Source organism: Lynx rufus, unplaced genomic scaffold (genome assembly GCF_022079265.1).
Source record: "Lynx rufus isolate CCGP_SWC_20201006 ecotype Redwood Valley unplaced genomic scaffold, mLynRuf1.p SCAF_9, whole genome shotgun sequence".
Taxonomy (NCBI): Eukaryota; Metazoa; Chordata; class Mammalia; order Carnivora; family Felidae; genus Lynx; species Lynx rufus.
Genome location: NW_025814897.1, coordinates 97,131,372 through 97,151,362, shown reverse-complemented (window position 1 = coordinate 97,151,362; position 19,991 = coordinate 97,131,372). Strand labels below are relative to the sequence as shown.

At 55.4% G+C, this 19,991-nt stretch overlaps 1 protein-coding gene across 2 annotated transcripts in view; it reads right to left on the bottom strand.

The window, feature by feature from the left end:
• The window catches only part of CD82 (CD82 molecule), a 50,870-nt gene extending 35,517 nt beyond the window's left edge, over positions 1-15,353 (bottom strand). For both annotated transcript variants that reach the window (XM_047070793.1, XM_047070792.1), the window contains exon 1: positions 15,221-15,353. The gene's annotated coding sequence lies outside the window, so the exon portion shown is untranslated. The remainder of the gene's footprint in view (positions 1-15,220) is intronic.
• Between the last annotated feature and the right edge of the window lie 4,638 nt (positions 15,354-19,991).

Here is a 19,991-nt window from a genome sequence, read left to right as displayed (position 1 = left end):
ATGGATGGCATGAGCGTTTACGGAAGCATCTCCGAGGGAGCGGTGCTTCGCTAACTTCAGCCAATCAACCCCATGCCGCTCGGTGAGGCGGAAAGCGTGGCTTCGTCATCCTGGGTTATCAGCGGGGGCCCAGGAAGGTGGTGGCCCTTGCCCTTGTCACATGAGCTTTGTGTTCCAGACCCCCCAACCCTGGAGTCCAGGGTCCTGCCTACTTTGTGGCCCGAGGGGCGGCCCTCCCCGGGGCTCCCAAGTGGCCGTCTCCGCTCAGAGTTTGCGTCCTGCACCAAGCCCACTGCAGGTCATTGAATCTCCAACTCCAGGCAGGCCCTGAGCCGGACACGGGGAGGAAGGAGGAGACCCCCCCCTGCCCTCAGGGAGTGCCCCGTTTGGCGGATGTGAACGGGAGCAATCACACACCAACATCATCTTAAAGCGGCACCCAGCCAATACTAACCAAAGCTAACATTTTTGCAGTTACCTGTCACCAGCTATCATGCCAAGCGCTCCACATGGCTCAGTTCACCCTGGCGATGACCCGACGAGGTGGCTTCTGCTTTTATCTCCATTTTATGGGGGGAGAAACTGAGGCTCGGGGTGGGAAAGGGACTTGCCCAAGGTGACACAGACCGTAAAGCTGGGAGTTGAACCCCACCAGTCCCACCCCTTGCTGTCATCTACACTGCCTGCAGAAACAAAGTTACAAACGATAGCCAACTAAAATAGTTTCACCAAGGCCTAACCCAAGTTCACTGGGTTTTACAGTCTGGCCTCCCAACCAACTGAAGACATTCTGGAACCACACTCGGGAGCCAGGGACCAGCTCGCACACCCATCACAGAGCCTGGAGGCAGGCGGTTAGCAAAGGGTTAACCTCTGCGTCAGGGCTGGGGTTCCTAAGACTCTGAGGCTGGGTGCTAAGTGTGCCCTAGGGAGGCAATTAGGGAGAAGGAAGGGACCCCACATGGCATCAGGCGGCTCTTTGGTCACAGCATCCTGTCCCTAGGCACTGGGTTCAGGAAGAAAGAAAAAAGGCAGCAGAGATGCTACCTCCTCCAGGCAGCCTTCCCAGAACATTCTCCTGCACAGACTCTTTCAGGGGCTGTCTGGCAGCCCTAATTATCTCGGCATGAGGAGTTAGGGTGGGCATCAGACAGCCATGGGGTCAAACCCTAGCTCTGTCTACTCCTAACTGCCACTAAACTTTTCTGAGCCTCAGTTCCCTCGTCTGTAAAATGGCCTAATACCTCCCACCTCCCAAGGCTACAGTTCTCAGCGCCTCTAGGCCTGAGAGGCATTCTGGCTCCAGGGATATTTGATGGGAAGAGCCAGGGACAGACAAAGGGGCGGGGTGAATGAGACTCAGTCCAGGAAAAGTGCTGCGCACACGGGTACGGGGACTGTCTCTCTCATGGGTCCTTGGGGGGAGACACAGAAAAGATGGGGCCAAGGGTGGAGCGCAGGAGCAGGTCTCGAACCCCAAGAGCTCTGGGGGGGATGGGGGTCTTCCTGGCTGGGACCCAACTAAAGTGGCTCAGGCCAGGAGAGAAGGGAAGAGCGGGGCTCTCTGCCTTTTCCTTCAGTCCTTCCCCTCCCCTGCCTCTTCCCCTGTGTATCTGTCCCTATTCCCCCCGTGGCTTCCTCTGAGCTTCGCCCTGGCCCCTGTCTCTCCCTGTGTCCAAGACCAGCTCTCAAGCCTCCTTCTCGCGCATCCTTCCTCCTCAGAGCCTCTGACGTCCGGAATGTCCAGGGCAACCTCACCAGCGTGCCTAGCCAGCCTTCCCCATAGCAGGTCCCAGCTCCAGCAAGGAGCGGCCTGGGGAAATCCGTTTCCACAGTCAGCTGTAGGCATCCGGGACCTCCGAGCCTGGGATGAAGGGCTGTACCTCCCATGTGGTGGGTAGAACCCAAGCCCCAGGTTCCCGGGCAGGGTGGTGGCCATTTAGCCAGCCCAGACACCCGACAGCCGGGGCACAGCCTGTTACGGCTCTATTCCCAGGGACAGAGAGCCCCAGGCCTGGGCAGAGCCAGCCAGGGTGGCTTTGGATCTCGGTACCTCCAGAGACCTTCTGGCTTCAGAGGTACTTGGTGGGTAGGCAGAGGTAGACTGGTGGGGGGGGGGTGTTGCTGGGCGGGACAGGGGAGAGGTAAGGAAAGAGAGAGAGAGAGGGAGGGACACAGATCCTAGGTGAAGGGAGCCTTCTGTGCATCCAGGACTCCAGCCCTCTCTGGTCTGCACAGGAAGTCCCCAGGGAAGCCTAAGGCAAAACCCGGCCAGGAACGAAGGCCCTGCTTACCCAAGCAGGATCCCACCCCAGCTTGGCCTCCCCCTACCCACTCCCCACCATCTCCTCTAGCCAACAGCCCGCCTCCCCTGTGGCCTCCCTGAGACTGGCGCCCTCCAGTTCTTACCCGCACTGTCCTTCCCCCACCGGCCATTAACAATGGCCCATCCCCTCCCCAGAACGTTCTCCTCAGCCTTGGCCTCCCCCAGATTCTGGGAGCACCAGGCAGAGCCATGGCCGGAAACTGCCTCCTCTGAGATTCCCCTTCTGAGAAGTCTGGGTCTGTGTCACCAGAGGGGATACTAGAGGCACTCACAGACCCCGAAGGTTGCTGAAGCAGGCAGAGGACATGACCTCAGCCTGCAGTGGCTAAGCCAAAATGAGCACCCAGGTCCCAAACAGCCTCACGGAGTTCCCCAACTTGAGCCCTCAGGGCCCTGGGGAAGGGGAAGAAGAAAGGAACAGAGCCCAACCTGGGCTACCCTCTACCTTCTAATCACAGCTCTTCCCTAAACTTTAGTTTCCCTATCTGTGCAGTGGGGTAGGCCCTATGCCGGCTCCCGGATCTCCTGGGGCAGGCATCTAGGACCCTTCACCCTGGAGACCTCCATCTCCTCTCAACCGGGCTCCCCATTCCCGGTGGGCATGTCTCTGCAAGGCAAAATGTAGCCAAGACTGCGAACACCGTGGATGGGGGAACGGGGCTGGGTGGAGAGGTCGTGAGTCCCAGCAGCGGGCCTGGGCAAGCCCCCTTCCTTCTCTAGGATAATAACAGTTCATTCCTGCCTTACAGGGAGGTGGGGGGTTTGAGGAATAAAAATGCTCTCGCACAATAAAGGGAAGCGTGTGATTACTGTCACCGTGAGAAGGTCCCATATGCAGACAGACAGGCGTGGAAAGGAAAGCTGTGTAGCAGTATAGAAGGGGATCTGTGTCCCCAGTGGGCCCCAGGGCCAGGCTTGGCATTCCAAGAATTGTGAGCATAGGGACCTGCTGGCGGGGGGGGGGGGGGGGCACCACCTCGGTCTCAGACAGTCAGGTGGGGCCTCTGGCCCGCTCCCCTAGACAGGCTACTGCCCCCAGGCAACCCAGCACACCAGGCCAGGAGCCAAGAACTCAACGGCCTGGTGAGCCTCCGGGTGTCCAGAGGGGAAGGGGACCGTTCATGCTGCACCAGGAAAACAGACACGTAAATGAACCATGCTGGGCTCATGAGAGGCAGCCCTCAGGGCTTCGGGTCACCTGGATTCCCACCCCTACCCTACCGGGAAGGCTCCAGGGTGATCCTGAGAACGTAGAAGGTAAGGAGTAACCCTCTTCTGAAGATCAGGAAACAGGCTCTAGGAGGGATTATGTCCAGGGTCACAACTTAGAACCGGCAGAGCCTGGTTAAACACATTTATGTTTGGGGGCACCTGGGTGGCTCAGTCGGTTAAACATCCAGCTTGGGCTCAGCTCATGTTCTCGCAGTTGGTGAGTTCGAGCCCCGCGTCAGGCCCTGTGCTCACAGCTCAGGGCCTGGAGCCTGCTTCGGATTCTGTGTCTCCCTCTCTCTGCCCCTGCCCTGCTCGTGCTCTGTCTCTCAAAAATAAACGTTAAAAAAAAACCCTTTTTTTTAAAAAAAACCCACATTTATGTGTGCAGCTGATTCTGTCCCTCTGCCCAATCCTTCCTCGGTTATCAGCCTAGAACACCCCCTACCTAGAGCAGATACAGCGCAGGCCTTAGATCAAGGCCCAACCAGATACGGGCTCAAACGTGTTAGGTGGGTGGAGGCAGAATGAAGCCCGAGTTGACTGCAGGGGAGGGGAGGCGAGGGGAAGCAGAGGCATTTCCTGAGCACCTCAACCCCAACAGACGTCAGTGGTGGTAGGTACTTTGCACGCTTTATCTCATGCAAGCTTCACAAGTGTCAGTGAGAAAAGTAGCTTTATTTTTAAGAGAAGGGAGCCAGAGGTCAGAGAAGACAGGGAACTTGCTCAAGGTCACCAAGTGTGAGAGCCACAAGTGTGAGGCTGACCCTGAGGGGGTCGGCCATGCCCGGCCCACCCAGACCCAGCACCCTGAGCCCTGCCAGCCTGGTAGACCCTTCAGGGGCTCAGACCTACAGCAGCCACAGCCCCTGGTCTCATGGCCTCAGGGAGGAGTTAACTAATCCAGTTAATTAGCTCACCCGCTGGGCAGAACCCAAGACAGCCGAGTTGGCTTGGCCAGAGCACATGGCTGGCCCCAGAGAGGTAGGTGGCTGGAGCTGGGCCTAGAAGGATGAGGAAGACTTGAGTCGGGGGACAGGGGAGGAGGTGAGGGCATCCGGGCAGAACTGCAGGGCCCAGACACCATTGTCTGGGAGTCTGGAAAATTCTGTACTGTGCAGAAGTACAGGAGGGCAGGCACAATCCCCAGGGGAAGCCAGGAGCTGAGGTAGGAGGGACAGCCGGGCCGGACCCCACCTCCCTCCATCAGCAGGGGCCCCAAATGGCCAGGCAGGAGACGGTAACAGGGACGGCCCGAACCACTCCATCTTCCCTCTGCAGGGTCCTGGCCCAGAGCGAGGATCCCAGTCCAGTCCTTTCCTAGAGCCCCTTGTACCCAAGAGCCACCAGCCCAGGGAAGAGCCCTGGGATGCCCAATGCTGAGGCAGAGAATAGAGAGGAGGCCAGAGTCCTCTCTCCTTACTAAGGAGACAGCTCAGGGTGACAGACCAGGCTCAGGATGGGGAGCAAGGCAACACAGCTTTAAGTCCTGGCCCCAGCGCTCCGTCGCTGTAGGATCCCCGGGCATCTCACTCGCAGCCTGTCATTATCTATAAAATGGGCTCAGAAATAATACCTTCCCTGCACACTTTACAGGGTGTTGGGAGGTCTGCAGGAGTAAGTACGTGAGAAAATGTCCACTGCTAAAAGCTATAAAGCGTAAGGTATCATTAGCAGAAATGAGAACCCCCTGAGGAGGGGAGTGACTTCCCCAGGGTCACACAGCCAGACGGTAGCAAAGCGCCATTTGAACTGGGTCTCCCGATGGTGAGGCCAGGGCCCTCCCAGGGCGAGACACCTCTTGCTCTGCCCCAGACCGGCAGGAGAGAAGCCCAGAGTGTGTGATACACCGTAGGGGGTGGGGAGGGGTGTTGTAGGGGAGCAGGGAGAGGTGACAAGGACAGGGTTCCTGTATTGGTGCCCCTGCTGACTTTCAGGGCACCCTTGGACATATTAGGTTGCCTGTCAGAGCCTCAGTTTTCCTTTCTGTGAAATGGGGATGGCGATAAATATCTTATCCTCCTGCACATAAATATATAAATAGCACATGCTGGAAAAGGTGACTGGGGTGGAGGCAGGCAGAATGTGAGTTCAGGCCTCACACAAGCCTTTACTAAACAGGACAAGGTTCCTACTGTCGGCAGGACCAGGAGCTGAGACTCACCACACAGCCTCCCCTACTCCATGGATTCTCAAATTCTAATTCCCAGACCAGCATCTCCCGGCAACATATTAGCAATGCAACATTCCCGGGCTGCAACTCAGACCAATGGAATCAGAAAGCCTTGTGGGTATGATCTGTGCTTTACCAAACCTTCCAGGAGATTCTGCCACATGTCAGAGTTTGAGAACCACTGGACCCCTCCCTGACCCAACTCCTACTCCAGACGAGCGTCCTCCCACAGGTTCCTCTTCCCATTCCCTGGCTCCCCGAAGGCTGTTGGGAAGGAAGGAGTCACCATGGAGAAAGGTCATTAAATAGTAAAGAGATCTCATAATTAGTTAATGACACCAGAGGCTCCTGGAAAGGAGACAGGAAGAGGGTCAAAAGTCAGACTATGATTGAAGAGGAAAAGCTCCCCCATATCTGTCTTTCTCTTTCTGTCTCTTACACACACACACACACACACACACACACACACACACACACACACAGAACCAGCCTCCTTCCTTCCATGCACTTGCTCCCTAGCACCCACAGACACAGTGCCCTCTCTCTCCGGTAGTGCTGGAGCTAAGTGTTTGGGGGGGGGGGGTTACATTCTGGTGGGTGTTGGGGAAAGGGCTTATGGTCCTCAGACCATGAGTTTAAAACCCACCTGACTCGAAAACCACTTCTAGGAATTCGCTCCGCGGAGAGCATTAGATTTGAGCGCAAGATATACGTAGGGACAAAGTGGCCACTATAGCAATGTGGAAGCTAATGAAAAATTCAAAATGGCCTAAATGTGCAATAGCAGGAGAACGCTCAACTGGGTCATGGTAGATCCACGGGGTGTGTTGCTATGGAGCGGGGAAACAGGCTGCGGAAGAATATTGAATAACATGGAAAAATCCTCCGACGTGGTGTCTATGGTTTAATCCCGATTGTGTGTGTGTGGACACCAAACTACCCCCAGTGCTGCTTTCCGAGTTGTTATTGCCTCCTTTGCATCTATTCTCTAACTTCCTAGTTTTTCCACAAAAATTATGTCTTCAATAATTATAAAGCCTGTGGGTGTGTGTGTGTGTGTGTGTGTGTGTATGCCCATTTGGTTCAGATGGAGACGATGTTTTTTGAACAGTTGACAGAAATGTCTCCTTCCTACACCAGAACCGCTGGCCTGGGGCCACCTCTGCTGCAAGGGGGACTTGGTCTCCCCTAGGGAGTGTCCACATTCCAGGCGGATATCATCCCAATGAGCATGATCAGGACCATGAGAGGAATTTAAGGGAGGCTGGGTTTGTTCAAATTCTATACCCTATGTTTTAAAAGTCACATCTGTGCAGAGATGACAGTTAGTGGGTTCTCCCAGCCTTGAGGTATGCAAACAAAGACTGGATGCTGTCCACTAGACTGGGCAGGTAGATTGACTCGATGAACCACAGACATGCCCACAAGGCCACAATCCAATTAATGCAGGCACAAGCCCCTAACTTTGCCCTCCACTCTAAGCCAGGAACCCTCAAGTCAAAGCTGGGCTCAGACAGTCCGATCGAGGACTAAGCACATGGAAGCCGGAGGCCCTCTTGGCCCTCAGAGCTCCAAACAGCCCTGGAAAGCTCCTTTACGTCAGATCGGAGATCTCAGTCTCCAGGGAGGAGGACTCTGTCATTTCTCAATAGGAGTGGCAGGAGCAGCCTTCATTCATAACCACCTTCATCAGTCTCTGGCTTTTACTGAGGGTGCATTCTGCACTGGGCCCACCGCTAAGCATTTCACCCATATCCATTACCTCATTTAATCCTCCCAAGGGCAAGCCGTGGTAGACGCACCACTATTGTTACCCAGCTCACAGATAAGGAAACCACGGTTCTGAGCGGTTGAGACACTTGCCCAAAGGTGAGCAGATGGTGGGAAGAAGAGCTGGCCCCGTACCTAAGCCCCCTGCTTGCAGCTCGTCCCCAAGGGATTTGATGCACAGTTTGCAAAACCAGCTACACAGTCTCCCGGCAAATGAGGAGCCTGCTGCTCAACCGTGCCAGGAGCGGGTGTGAGGCAGAGAGAAAGGAGATCAGAGGATCTTTCCAAGAGCCTCTAAATGCCCAGCGCGAGTAGACGACACACCCTCCCTGCCCCAGCTGCTCCTCCGTTATGTGTTCAAGAGCGGTCAGGGAGGTGGGTTGTCTTTGCAAAACCACAGTGACCCAAGGACTAGCCACCCACTCACGTCTGCGAGGACCTCAGACAAATCAATCCTCCCCCACCCCCACGGAGTTTCTATTTTCTCTATACACCAGGACATCTCATCAGGTCCCACCGCAAAAACATTCTGATAAACCGTCTCTCCTAAAACAGCGGGAAAATGATTTTCCAACTGTAGCAGAATTATTCATTGTTAACCATTATTATAAGCAACGACAAATTAACACTTCGTGAGCCCTTACTGGATACCCAGCATCATTCAAAGAGCCTTATGCTTATCAGGGGAACGAACATTCCCCTCTCCACTTGTTTCTCCCTGGAGGGACCTCTACCGGGAGAACACCTCTGGTCTGGCTCTGCCCCCTCCTTTACTTCCGGACCCCAACAGCGGCTTATGTGATTGGCTCATCTAGGAGACACGCTGGGCGTGCTCTCTGTGGGGTCCCGCCTCCCCCAGAGCCGGGCTGCCTGCATGAAGCCTTCCATCTGGGTTGCTCTCTGTACTACCACCGGCTCCTTGCAGGGAGGTTGGCCCCTGTCCAGCGTTGCCCGGGACCACACAGGTAACTCTGCCAGCTCGAGGGCAGACGGTTAGCAGGCCCTCTGGGCCCCAGATCGAAAGCCACGTTCTCCGGCCAGCCTTCTCAGTAATGACACTTCCGTGTGGAGCTCCCATTTTTGTCATCTGTTTTCATTTGGTTCCAAATTCAGGAGAAGCGGGGTTCGTTCTAAAACCTCAACATGTGTTAAGCTCCTGCCCTGATTAGCTATTGCTACTCTCATCCCTAGTTTACACATGAGGAAATTAAGCCCTCTGGTGTCGGCTGTTGAAAAGTTTTCTAAACAAGCATCACTCAGAGCGTATGGCCCGCGATGGAAGTCGGAGGACACGCCCATGCATAGCAGACTCTTCTCTCCCAGGCTCTGGGGCCCTCCACAAACACTCCATCCGTCTTCTGAGGCCTGACAAATTGATACTCAACTTCAGACCAAACCCACCCGCTTTGGGGGAAAAAAATGACATATATATAATTTATTAACAAAGACCTGAATTGGACCCCAAGTTCAACTGATACATTTTTGTTTAACTATGTATAGCAGGTTCTTTGATAGCTGTATTGTATAAGTGTGTTCCTTCTTTCCGGAGCATAAAAACATGGAAGTCGTTGCAGAGGATTCAGAAAATGGGGAAAAGTAAAAAAATAAAAAATAAATAAAGGTCTGTAACCTGATCTGTATAATCCCATTGTTATGTGAGTATTCAAAGGTACTTTTCCATCCACTTTTCAGCCTTGAGTACAGTCGTGGGATGGGGCGGGGGGGGGGGTGAGGGGAGTGTGGGGGGGTAGGGGGGTGGGGGGGGTGTAGCCCTAGCATTCTGTCTGCAGTGCCTCCTTGATGGCATCCGGGACTCGCCCACCCACAGTGGCTGTCCCGGTGCAGGAGAATGGGCTGGGCACCCAGAGTCCTCTTTCTGAGTAAAACCCTACAAGCGCCCACCGTGACTCTGCATGTGCCTCACTCGCGAAAGCCAAATGCAGCAAATGCAGGGTAATAGTTAACAGTTAACCCCATGACGGGCTGTAACTCGCCCAGGGTCACGTGGCAGGTAGAGGCCTGGCTGGGATCAGAACCCGGGTCTCCTGATCCCCCAGACTCAGGCTATTCGCCAAGCTTTCCTGCCCCCGCCCCAAGACTGAAATCCTGCTTCCTATTGATAATAGCACCACTACCAAAACGAGCTGATATATATACAGCACCTACTATGTGCCGGGCACACATCATAAGCGCTTCACATACATTAATTCAGATCATTCTCAACAACCCTATGAAGTGAGTACTATCATGATCCCCACTGTAGATGCTTAAACTGATGCACAGAGGGGCTAAACACTTGCCCAAGGTCACAGCCAGCAGGTAAGCGGCAGGGCCAGGAATCATGCTCAGGCACTTTGGTTTGTGACATTGCTTATGGTTCCTTCCCAACTCGCGCCAAGCCCAGCTCGACCCCAGGCGGGCTTCTGGAGCACTTACTGCCTGAAGAATTAGGAAACCTGCCCGGAAGGTCACCTCCCTGGACAAAGTCGTTCTGCAACTCCACAGCGAAGCCAGGATCTGAACCCAGACTCCCTAACACCCAGACTCTGACGCTCTGTCCACGTTCCTGCGTTGGCTCTATAAGCCTAGGTCCAGAAACAGATCACCCCTCAACGCAGCAAGGAAAGTCAGGCGCAGGACCCAAAGAAGGGCCAGAACCCCCCCTGCGGGGAAAGAAGCCAGAGGAGAGTGAGGTGCCTCCCAGAGTTGCACAGCTCATGGCCTGCAAAGATGCTGTCACGGATGGCCTCCCAGAGGGCCCCTCTCCTCCCCCAGCCCCGAGTCCGTGCCCTCACAGGGGAACAGCATTTTACCCCAATAACTGCTGACTTGAAGGCACCTTTTCTGGCTGAGTCAGGGTTCACCAAGGGCCAAAGTGGCCCCTTCACTACTGGAGCTGGAGGAAGTCGGGCTGTTCCCCTCTCAGGAGGGGAAAGGCCAGGCCTCACAAGGGAAGCGGAAGCCCTGACGGAAGCCATCCCATGCCAGCCAAACCGAGCTCGCCTCCCTGGACCTGGGCTCCAGGATCGAGAGGGGCGGGGGCAGGGGGGCGGCTGTGCAGGCATCCAAACCCTGCTTCCCGGCTCCACCTTTGCCAGGCAGCCACCAAGGATCTGGCACCGAGCTGGGTCCTGCTGGGCCACCCCAAGGAGAATCACTTACTTATTCATTCAACCATCACTTCCTGACAGCCTGCTGTGTGCCAGGCCTTGTGCCAGGAGTCAAGGATACAGAGATGGACAGGGCGGTCCCTTCCTGGGAGGGTTCACAGAGACACTCCAGATGCCACAAAACAGCACGAAGAGGAAAGTACTCAGTGTAGACAAGCATGGGGTGGTGGGGGGCGGGGGGTGTAGGGGAGGGAAGGGCTCGGAGAAAATCTGCCCCCCATCTTCGGACCTGTTTACCCTCAGAAAGCTTAGAGTGCCACTGGGGAGGCGCATGCTTTTGGCCTCATTTCATGCTATGAGGTCATTACCATTACCCAATTCACAGATTCAGAAACTGAGGCTCAGAAAGGGTCACAAAGCCAGCAAGGGGCAGAGCCAAGACTCTAGCTCCGAAGTCCAGCTTTTGGCCACCCTGTTCTACTATCTCCCTGATCTGCAGCCAGACAGAAAGTAGGAAGGTTGCTTCCGGTGGGGGAAGCAAGGGAGGGAGGTTGGCCCAACTCTTGCATGTGTGAGAGCCGTCTCCCAGGTCCACGCTATATGGAGAGGGGGGCGGGGGGGGGGGCGCGTGTGCATGTGCTCACATGTGCCCTACTTTACAAACGCAGATCCCAGGCTACAGAACTTCCTAAAAGCCAAGTAAAGGATGGGTCACCAGCACAGAAGGGAAGGAAGCCCAGAGAGAGAAAGAACTTATCAGAGGTCACGCAGCCGGTAACCAAAGGAGCTGGAACGAAATCTAAGAACCAGAATACGGGCCTCTTCCCTCTCCTCAGCTGTGTCTCCAAGTCAGCACAGAGTGAATCAGCGCTGACAGGAAAACCATAGTGTAGGGGGAACCCCAGGTGTGAGTCAGGAACCCGCCAGCCCCCAGACGGCAACTGGGCCTGTGACATAGGCCCCGGGCCTGTGACATAGGCCCCGAGCCTGTGGTTGGCCACCTCGCAGGCAGCATCGGGGGACGAGGGCGGGAGGAAAGCAACGCACACCACACTGCAGGCCGTGTTTACCTCTGGGCTTCCCTCCTGGCTCCTCACATCCAGGCTTAGAGGAGGGGAAGCTGGTGGGCAGGGCGGTTCCTGCTGAGATTAAACAGAACCCCCCCCCCAGCCCTGGCCCCATCCTGTCCCACGGAGGGGCCCAGGCTCTTCCCTCCCTCCCTCCCACCTTTCACGGAGCCAACTCCTGACTGTTTGATGCTCTTGATTAAGTCATAACCGCCCCCTCGGAGCTTCCCATGCGGTGGAGGAAGTGGGTATAACGGTTTGGAGCCAGGGGTCAAGGCCAAGGCAAAACCCGGGGGTGCCAGCTGGCCCCAGATGCTCCAAATCCAAAAGAATGCTCAGGGCTTGGCTCCGGTCTTCAGGTGGACTGGGGTTGGGTCCCCAGGGTGGGGAAGAGTGAGGAGGAGGTGGGGGAGCTTCCAGGCGGTGGCTCACACGTCTATCTGAAGCTTCGAGAGAGGGGACTGCCCCATATTGCAGAAACTTCACAAGAGCCAACCAAAATTCAGCGCCCCCCCCCCACACACACGCGCAGGAAATGTGTCCCCACTGGCTAACCTCTCACCCCAGCCCTCCTGGACTGCAGCTAGGAGGGAGAGCGCCACGGGCACTTCTTCCCATCGACCTTGCTCTCACACCCACCGCTGATGGGTGCAAGCTCCTACCACTTGGCCCAGATGCCTCCCCCGTGGGCAAGCACAGGGCCTCCCTGGGCGGCTCCCTCCCTATCACTCTGTAGCATGTTATCACCCTCCCCAGCACCTCTGAGCCCCTGCTGTGCACCAGGGTCTAGGCTGGACGGGGAAACCAAGCAAAAGAGGGCATCCACAGGGACCCTTTCTCCTCTTCCCACGTGACCCTGGCTCCCCTCCCACCCCTTTGACGGTGCCCCTTCTTTCACGCCCAGCTCCTTCCCCATCACCACAGCCATCAGATCATTCTCCCTTGACTCCTGGGGTCCCTCACCCCAGCACATCAAGCAAGGCTGCCTTTCCTAAAGAGCCCCTCTGATTATGTCACTCCCTGGCTCAAAAACCTTCAGTGGCTCTCACCTTCTACAAACCAGATCTAAACATTTCACCTTGGCATTGAAGGCCTTCCGTGAGTTGACCCAACCTACCACCCCCCCTTCACATCCCCGCACGATTCCAATTCTTCAGCCAGACTGATCAACGCAGCGATTTCTTAAAAATTCCCTCCACCCACTGACCTCCTGGACTTTGCCAAGGTATTTTCCTCTGCCCAAAACTTTCACCGGCGCTGCCGAAACCTTCCCAATCCTGAAGACCCACCCAAAACTCCACCTCCTCCATGAAAGTTCCCAGTAATACTTTCTTCATTTATCTCTTATCAGAGTCACTGGTGTCCCTTCCCACACCGTAAACAACTAAGGATGGGGGCAATGTGTCATCCTTCATCATTCGTCATGTGAGCTGGTGGGGTAGTGGGGAAGGCTTTCCAGTATTTGCTTACTAAGTTCTGTTTGAGACGAACGTCTTCTCCTCCCGCATGGGCTCCACCTACTGACCCTCTTCCTCCCACCACACCACACTCTAATCTTATGCCGTTCACATGCTTGGACAGGGGAGTCTGTGGCCCCAAGTCGATCCAAACCCAACCAGGACTTGGGAGCCCAGTGTCTCGCTGCTTCTAAGCACCCTCCCCTCCCATAGACACAGACACTGTCTCCTCCGTGTAGTGCAGCCTTCAATCAGCCTCCGTCCCATACTACTTTCTAGCTGGTTCCAAAGTGTAGGGCTCATCTCCCCAGGACGTTCAGGGAGTCGACATGCAGCACCCCCAGTCTCCTTCGGTGCCCAGCCTCGATCAAACAGTTTATGGGACGCCCGGGTGGCTCAGTCGGTTAAGCATCTGACTCTTTGATTTCAGCTCAGGTTATGATCTCGAGGTTTGTGAGTTTGATCCCCGCTTTGGGCTCCGCCTAACAGTGCGGAGCCTGCTTGGGATTCTCCCTCTCTGTCCCTCCCCTGCTCTCTCTCAAAAGGAATAAAATAAACTTCAAAAAAATCTTAAAAAAAAAAAAAAGCAACAGGTAACACACTAACCCTCACTCTCACCCCAAGCCAAGTGTGCAACGGAACAGCTGGATTCCAAACACTAGAGCAATAGACTCATGAAATCTCATCTGGCACCAAGCCCTGGATGTGAGTTATCTTCCCCAGCAGGAGCATGGTGGGGGTGGGGAAGCCCTCATTGTCAGCAACTCAAAATGAGGGCAGAGCCCAGGTCTGGCTAGGTCACCTCTGTATCTCCTAGCTCCATCTAACATATAGTAGGTGCTCAGTAAACATTTTGGGGTTTATTGAACTGGACAACCACCAACCTCAAGCACTATTGCAGAAAACTCAGCCACTCTTTGGTCCAGATGACACACTCCCCAAACCTGAAATGGACAAAGTGATGCGGATGGCAGGTGGCAATTTCTGGCTCTCACAAGGTCAGGAGGGGCTGCAGCCGGGATCCAGCCCTCCAAAACCAGGCTCGCTCCTCGGCAGGAAGCCAGCCCATCATCACCTGCCCATCTGCATCAGGGCAGCTGTCATACAGTGAGGCCTCGCTGGGTGCCTGGTGCCTTGCTAAACACTGTGTATACGTTATTCTATTTAGTCTTTGCTGCTGCTGTTGGGTACTGTCGTTACTCACATTTTACAGATGAGGAAACTGAAGCTTGGAGGAGAATGGAATCCTAGCCAGTTTGGTCCCAGAGCCTAAGATCTTGACCACTGAACTAGACTGCCCAGCTACCACAGCCGTGGCACAGATCTACTACCGCCAGGAACAGAAATCCAAGAACTAACCTTGAGCACGCAGCAGCAAGAGCCCTGGGCCGGGGGCTTGACTCTGGGCCCACAGTTTGGTGGGGCTTTCCCTTCTTTTCCCCACTCACCCTGGTAAGAACTTGTCCCCTGGTTTCCAACCAGGGCCTCCCAGGCCAGCTCACCTGGAAATGCCCCAGGAGGGTGACAAAAGCCCCACCGAGAGGTTCTGGTCTGAAGCTTACTGGGATCTCAGCGCTGGGGGGAAGGGGAGACTGAAATTTCCCTGATTTAGGCTGCTTCCCAGGGCTTGTGGGCTCAAGGGCCATGCGAAGAACTCGTGTGATCTTTAAAGTAATTCGCTTAACGCTCCAGGAGAGTTCACCTGGCTCCGTGCTGCTCGGCAGGGAGAGAAACTGCAGTTGCGCAGCGTTGTGAACACCCTTCGCCGAACTGCAGGCTGCTCTCACCTGCCAGCCCGCACCTTCCAGGGTTTTTGTGAGAAAGGGCAACAAGGAGCACCTGGTTCAACCTCCTCGGTTTACTGAGCCCGCTAAGTCCCGACCCGGGTGGGGGGTCGGGCCCGGGGCCACACTGCGGGTACGTGGCGGAGCTGGAGTACTGGGGGGTCAGGACTCGGAGACTTTATGCTCCCTTTCACCCACCAGCTGCCTCCGTAGCCCTATCTGTCACTTGTTCCGAGAAAGCTGCCCGAGCGGGCTCTGGAAATGGGAACGAAAACTAACTTTGCTATTGTTTGTCGGGCCGGCCTCCCCCCTGCCCCTTCTCACCGGCTGGCTTTGCTTTCTGCTCGGCGCTGCAAGCCGCAAGCCCCTCGCCGTCCGACTGCGCAGCCCTGGACTCAGTCTCTCTGCCGTCCCCCTCTCGGCGGCCGTCGGGGATGGCTGCGGCGGGGCCAGGCCCCGCCCTCCTGGAGGGCACGCCCCGGGCACGCCCCCTGCCCTGCTCCCGGGCCCCGCGGGAATGTAGTCGGCCCCGGGCCAGATCCGGCTCCGCCCACCAGGCCTCCGGTGCAGCCGCCCAGCCCCGCCCTGCGGGGGGTGGGCCCGTCTCTTGCCCCGCCCCTCCCTGTTATGGCCTCCCTAATTCAGCCCGGTAGCTCCGCCCCCGGGCCCGCCTCCTCGACCCTGTCCTCTGCGCCCGGAGGAGGCCTGCCTCCCAACGTTGCAAGGCGAGCGCGGGAGCCCGGCTGGTGGGAAGCCCCAACACAGCGCTGCCTAACCGTCCCGCCCCTCCTCGGCCTTCCTCAGCTGTCCCCGCCCCCCCCCCCGACCCTACCGCCACCCCGCCTGGGTCACGATCTCCTCTCGGCCTACCCCAGCCCCCTTGGGCGAGGCGCCCCCTCCCCAGGCACGCCTTTCCCCGCCTCAGCGCCTCCCTAATCCTGTTCTGCCCTGCCAACCTCAACCTGGGGCGGGCCGGCCTCGGGCCCCCAAGCTGGCATTCCAGGGCGGGTGCGTCCGGGTGCGACCGGGGACGGCGTGGGAGCGGTTTGCGTTCCAAGTCCGAGCCTTTATCAGCAGGCGACCTGAGCCCGGGCACTTTTTGAAAATACTAACAACTACTACCGACTGGACTCTCGCCAGGGGCCGGGCTCTATGCCAAGCCCTGTTAAAAGGACTGGCCCTTAAATTCTCACAACCCTCTGCGATGGTAGCTTGTTGCTCCATTTTACCGACGGACGACCTGAGGTTTAGAGAAAGGAAGTCGTGGCCTCCGAGTCTCACGCTGGAGGTGAGCAGGATCCGGCTGCAAGCCCTGAATCACAAGCCTGATACTGCCCCAGCTTGCCTGGACTGGCCCCTGGAGAAGTGGCCTTGGCCAGCCAGCTGTTGGGGCTGTGTTCAGCAGGCTGCCTGAGGTGAGGGAGGAGGCGTGGGTTGATGAGGCGGGTAGCAGGAGGGGCTGCTGGCCTGAGCCCCAGAAGCTGGTTTTCTCCCTGAAGAAGTGACTCAGAATTAAGAAGGGCTGCAAAGATCTCCAGATGGCTGTGGTGCCCTGACCTGCATCCCAGCCCTCTGCACTCCCAGACCCCAGGGGCCAGCCCCGGGCAGGTTTCCTACTTATGACCGGGACCATTCACCTTGCAGCTGACAAAGCTCTCTAACTCCCATTATCTCATTGGCATCTCACAAGGACGCCATTATGGGGAAGGTATGATTATGCCGGGTTTTGCATGGGTGGAGTTAGGGTGGGGAGCTGGATCCCAGCCCAGCACGGTGGTTCCCAAAGCATGGTCCTTAGACCTCCAGCAACAGCAGTGGTGTCTGGGAATTTGTTAGCCATGCGTGTTTGGGAGCCCCATCCCAGGCCTACTGAATGAGAAACTCTGGGAGAGGAGCCTAGCAGTTTGTTTTAACAAGGCCTCCAGGTGATTTTGAATCACAAGCAAGTTGGAGAATCACCGTTGGGCACACTGGTGAAGAAATTAGGGTGCTCCGAGAGTCACAAAGGCCTGGTAGCGTCCTGGGAGCCTTGCGACCCAAGGCAAGGTAAGGTCCTGAACTCTGGGAGAAACGTGTACAAGGGGAATAATGATAATAATACCAGTCTTGAGGGTGGCCGCTGGGGATTAAACGTGCTGGCGTTCACGAAATGTTTGCCCACTCTTGGACACCGTGCATGCTCAGTAAATGTTCTCTTTCCAGTAAAAAGTCTCCTTTATAGAATCTCCACACCAAGTCAAGGGATTGGGGCGAAAGAATCTTTAAGGCCAACAGGGTCCCACTTTGTTGTCTTTCCCACAAAGGGACACCATCATTCCTGCGAGGGGCCAACAGCTTAACAGGTTCCCAGATGATGTCGACACAGCTGGTCCAGGGCTCACATCTTCAGAACCACTGTGCTTTTCTGTCTTGGACTGGGCTCCTGGCCGACCCTTGAAAATGGGCGTAAAACACCCTCCTCTTCCACCCTGTTCCCCGTCCCCTCCCCTCAAGCTGGGGGTGTTTGTGATGGTGATTGGCAGTTGGCAAAACAGCTGGGATCCCATCAGCCCCTCCCTCGCCTCCAGACAGACGTTCAATCACAGGAGGCCCATCTGCTACTCCTTTGGGTCTGTCACTCCAGATTAGAGACGGGGGCAGCTGTGGCAACATGGAGGCAGGCAGATTTTCGAATCTCTGCCATACCCCCTACCCCCCTCTGCAGCCCCATAGATGAGGGCCTTCCTATAGGAGCTCAGAGCCTATTTGTCCTATTAAGTACCCTGAATGCTTAAAAAATGCTTGAATTAAATGCTAAAGTAAATGTTTTGTTAAATGCTAAAAATATCCACATGTTAATGCTAAAAATCGAGACCCACCTAGCTTACATCTAAACATGTAACAGACTATAAAATAAAATATGTTTATTCTCCTACCTTGAGAACTATTCTTCATACTGACCAAGAAGGCCACGTTCAAGTTTAGAATTCTTGGACTCCTTAGAATTCTCTGCAGGAACATGGCAGTGTGGGGCGGGTTTAGTCCTGACCCCTCAACCCTCAGCCCATCCACTCGGATTCTCTTCCCGGCCCCATGTCTGTCCTGTGCATACAAGTAGCCTAGGACCCAGGGATGTAAACACCTCAGCCCACATGCCCAAATTCTGCCCCCACGTCTTGCCTACAGCCACCACTTAGTCGCCCCTCCAGGAGTGCACATGGGGGCAAGTTGTACCCTCAGAAGGATGGGCCTTGGGAAGTGTTGGACCATTTAGGCAGAGATTTCTAGGGTTTTTAGATACCTGAAGCATGATTTTGAAAGGCTGCGGGGTATAGGTTTTGAGTAGACATGGGTGACCCTGTTGCTTGGGTCTGTGAGTGGCCCTGCTGTTTGTCCTTGCCTCCGTAGCACTTAGCACGCTGCCTGGTACATATTAGAAGCGTAAGGAATAGTCATTAAGGAGAGGTGTGTCTGAATTATTTACTAAAATATCAAATTGGCTTGGTTCTTCCCCTGTTTCCTTTCTTCTGGCAGGAGTCAGACTTTGTCATGATTTACCCTGGGCATCCTGCAAAGGCAGCCTCTAGGGAGAGACGACTTCCTTCTTTTGTGAAATTCTTCGGTCCATTCCAGAGGTGAAGCCAGGAGTTTGGGAGGTGGGAACAGGGGCAGGAAGAACCACTCTAGAAAGACAAGAGGAGGTATCAAATGGCCAACGTGGAGGCAGGGGAGATGGTGGCTTGGCAAGACCTTCAAAGGGTATGTCTATGGGGTTCCCAGCCTCTCAGAAGATTCCCCCACCCCAGAGCTGGCACAGGAGCTTCAGAGGAGGAGGCCCGAAGGTCCTCGTGGTCATTTATTTAGCCCCCAAATCTGCGATTCGGGGTGGGTTCACTGGGGGGAAGGCTTGTCTCTGTTCTGTGCACTATCAGCTGGTTCGGTTGGAAGTGGAGGACCCTTGACAAGATGGCGCACTCACATGGCTAGCCAGTTGGTGCTAGGTGCTAGCTGGAAACTCAGCTGGAGCCGTGGACCAAGGCCTCAGTTCCTCTCCATGAGGCCCCTCTGCAGGCTGCTGGGGCTTCCTCACTGCAAGACAGCTGGGTTTCAAGAGCAAACAGAGAACAAGGTAGAAGCACGTGGCATTTTATGACCTAGCCTCGGAAGTCATGTAGCATCACTCCCTTTGTATTCTATCAGTGCACAAAGACACCATGGTTCAAGGGAATGAGAGACATAGCCTCCCTCTGTCGATGAGGGGGTGGCAAAGTTCTGGAAGAGATTGCAGAACGGAAGATACCGTTGCAGCCATCTTTGGAAAATGCAGTCTGCACCCAGTGGGTCCTCAGAACAAGTGGAGAAAAACTTCCTCTGGTGGGAACTGAGTGTCTGACTTAGCCGATTTAAAAGGAAAAGGTATATGATGTTCCTTGCACAGCCCTCCGTGCAATCTGTGCACAAGAATGAGAATAAGGAGTCTGGTGCCCTTGGGTTATTTAGGATTTTCCTTCTTCAGAGAGTCCTCAGAATAGAGTTAAGACCTCTCCCCTCACCACCTATACTGTTTCTTTGAAGCTGTACATTTCAATACTACTCATTTGATCCTCTTCATAATGACCCCTATGAGCTACATACTATCTATTGTGATGCCCATTTCCAAGATGTGCAAATGGAGGCCCTGAGAAGGTAAGTAATCTGCCCAAGCTCATACAACTAGTCAGTGATGGAAGAAAGAGAAATACCAGTTTGTAGCCAACCCAGTTTTCTGTTGCAGAAATGGTAGGCCCAGGTAATCCAGATTCTGAGCACCCAACACTGAGCCACGCAGTCTTATCCCTAAAAGCCCACAGTGGGTTAACAAGCACCACCCCCCCCCCACATCCCACGCCCCAGGGCCTTGCAGGGCCCCTGCTTCCTGCCTGAGAAACCGACCCATGGATTCCTTCCTGTCTCAGTCATTTGACCAAAATCCTTTAGACCCCTACTACACCTCAGGGTGTGAGGGTTAATGCCACCCAGCCCTGATGACTTTTGGCCCAGGGGAAGCTGACAGATAAACCAGTGGGGTGATGCGTGGTACTGTCACAACACCGATAGCAAGGGGACAGCAGTAATA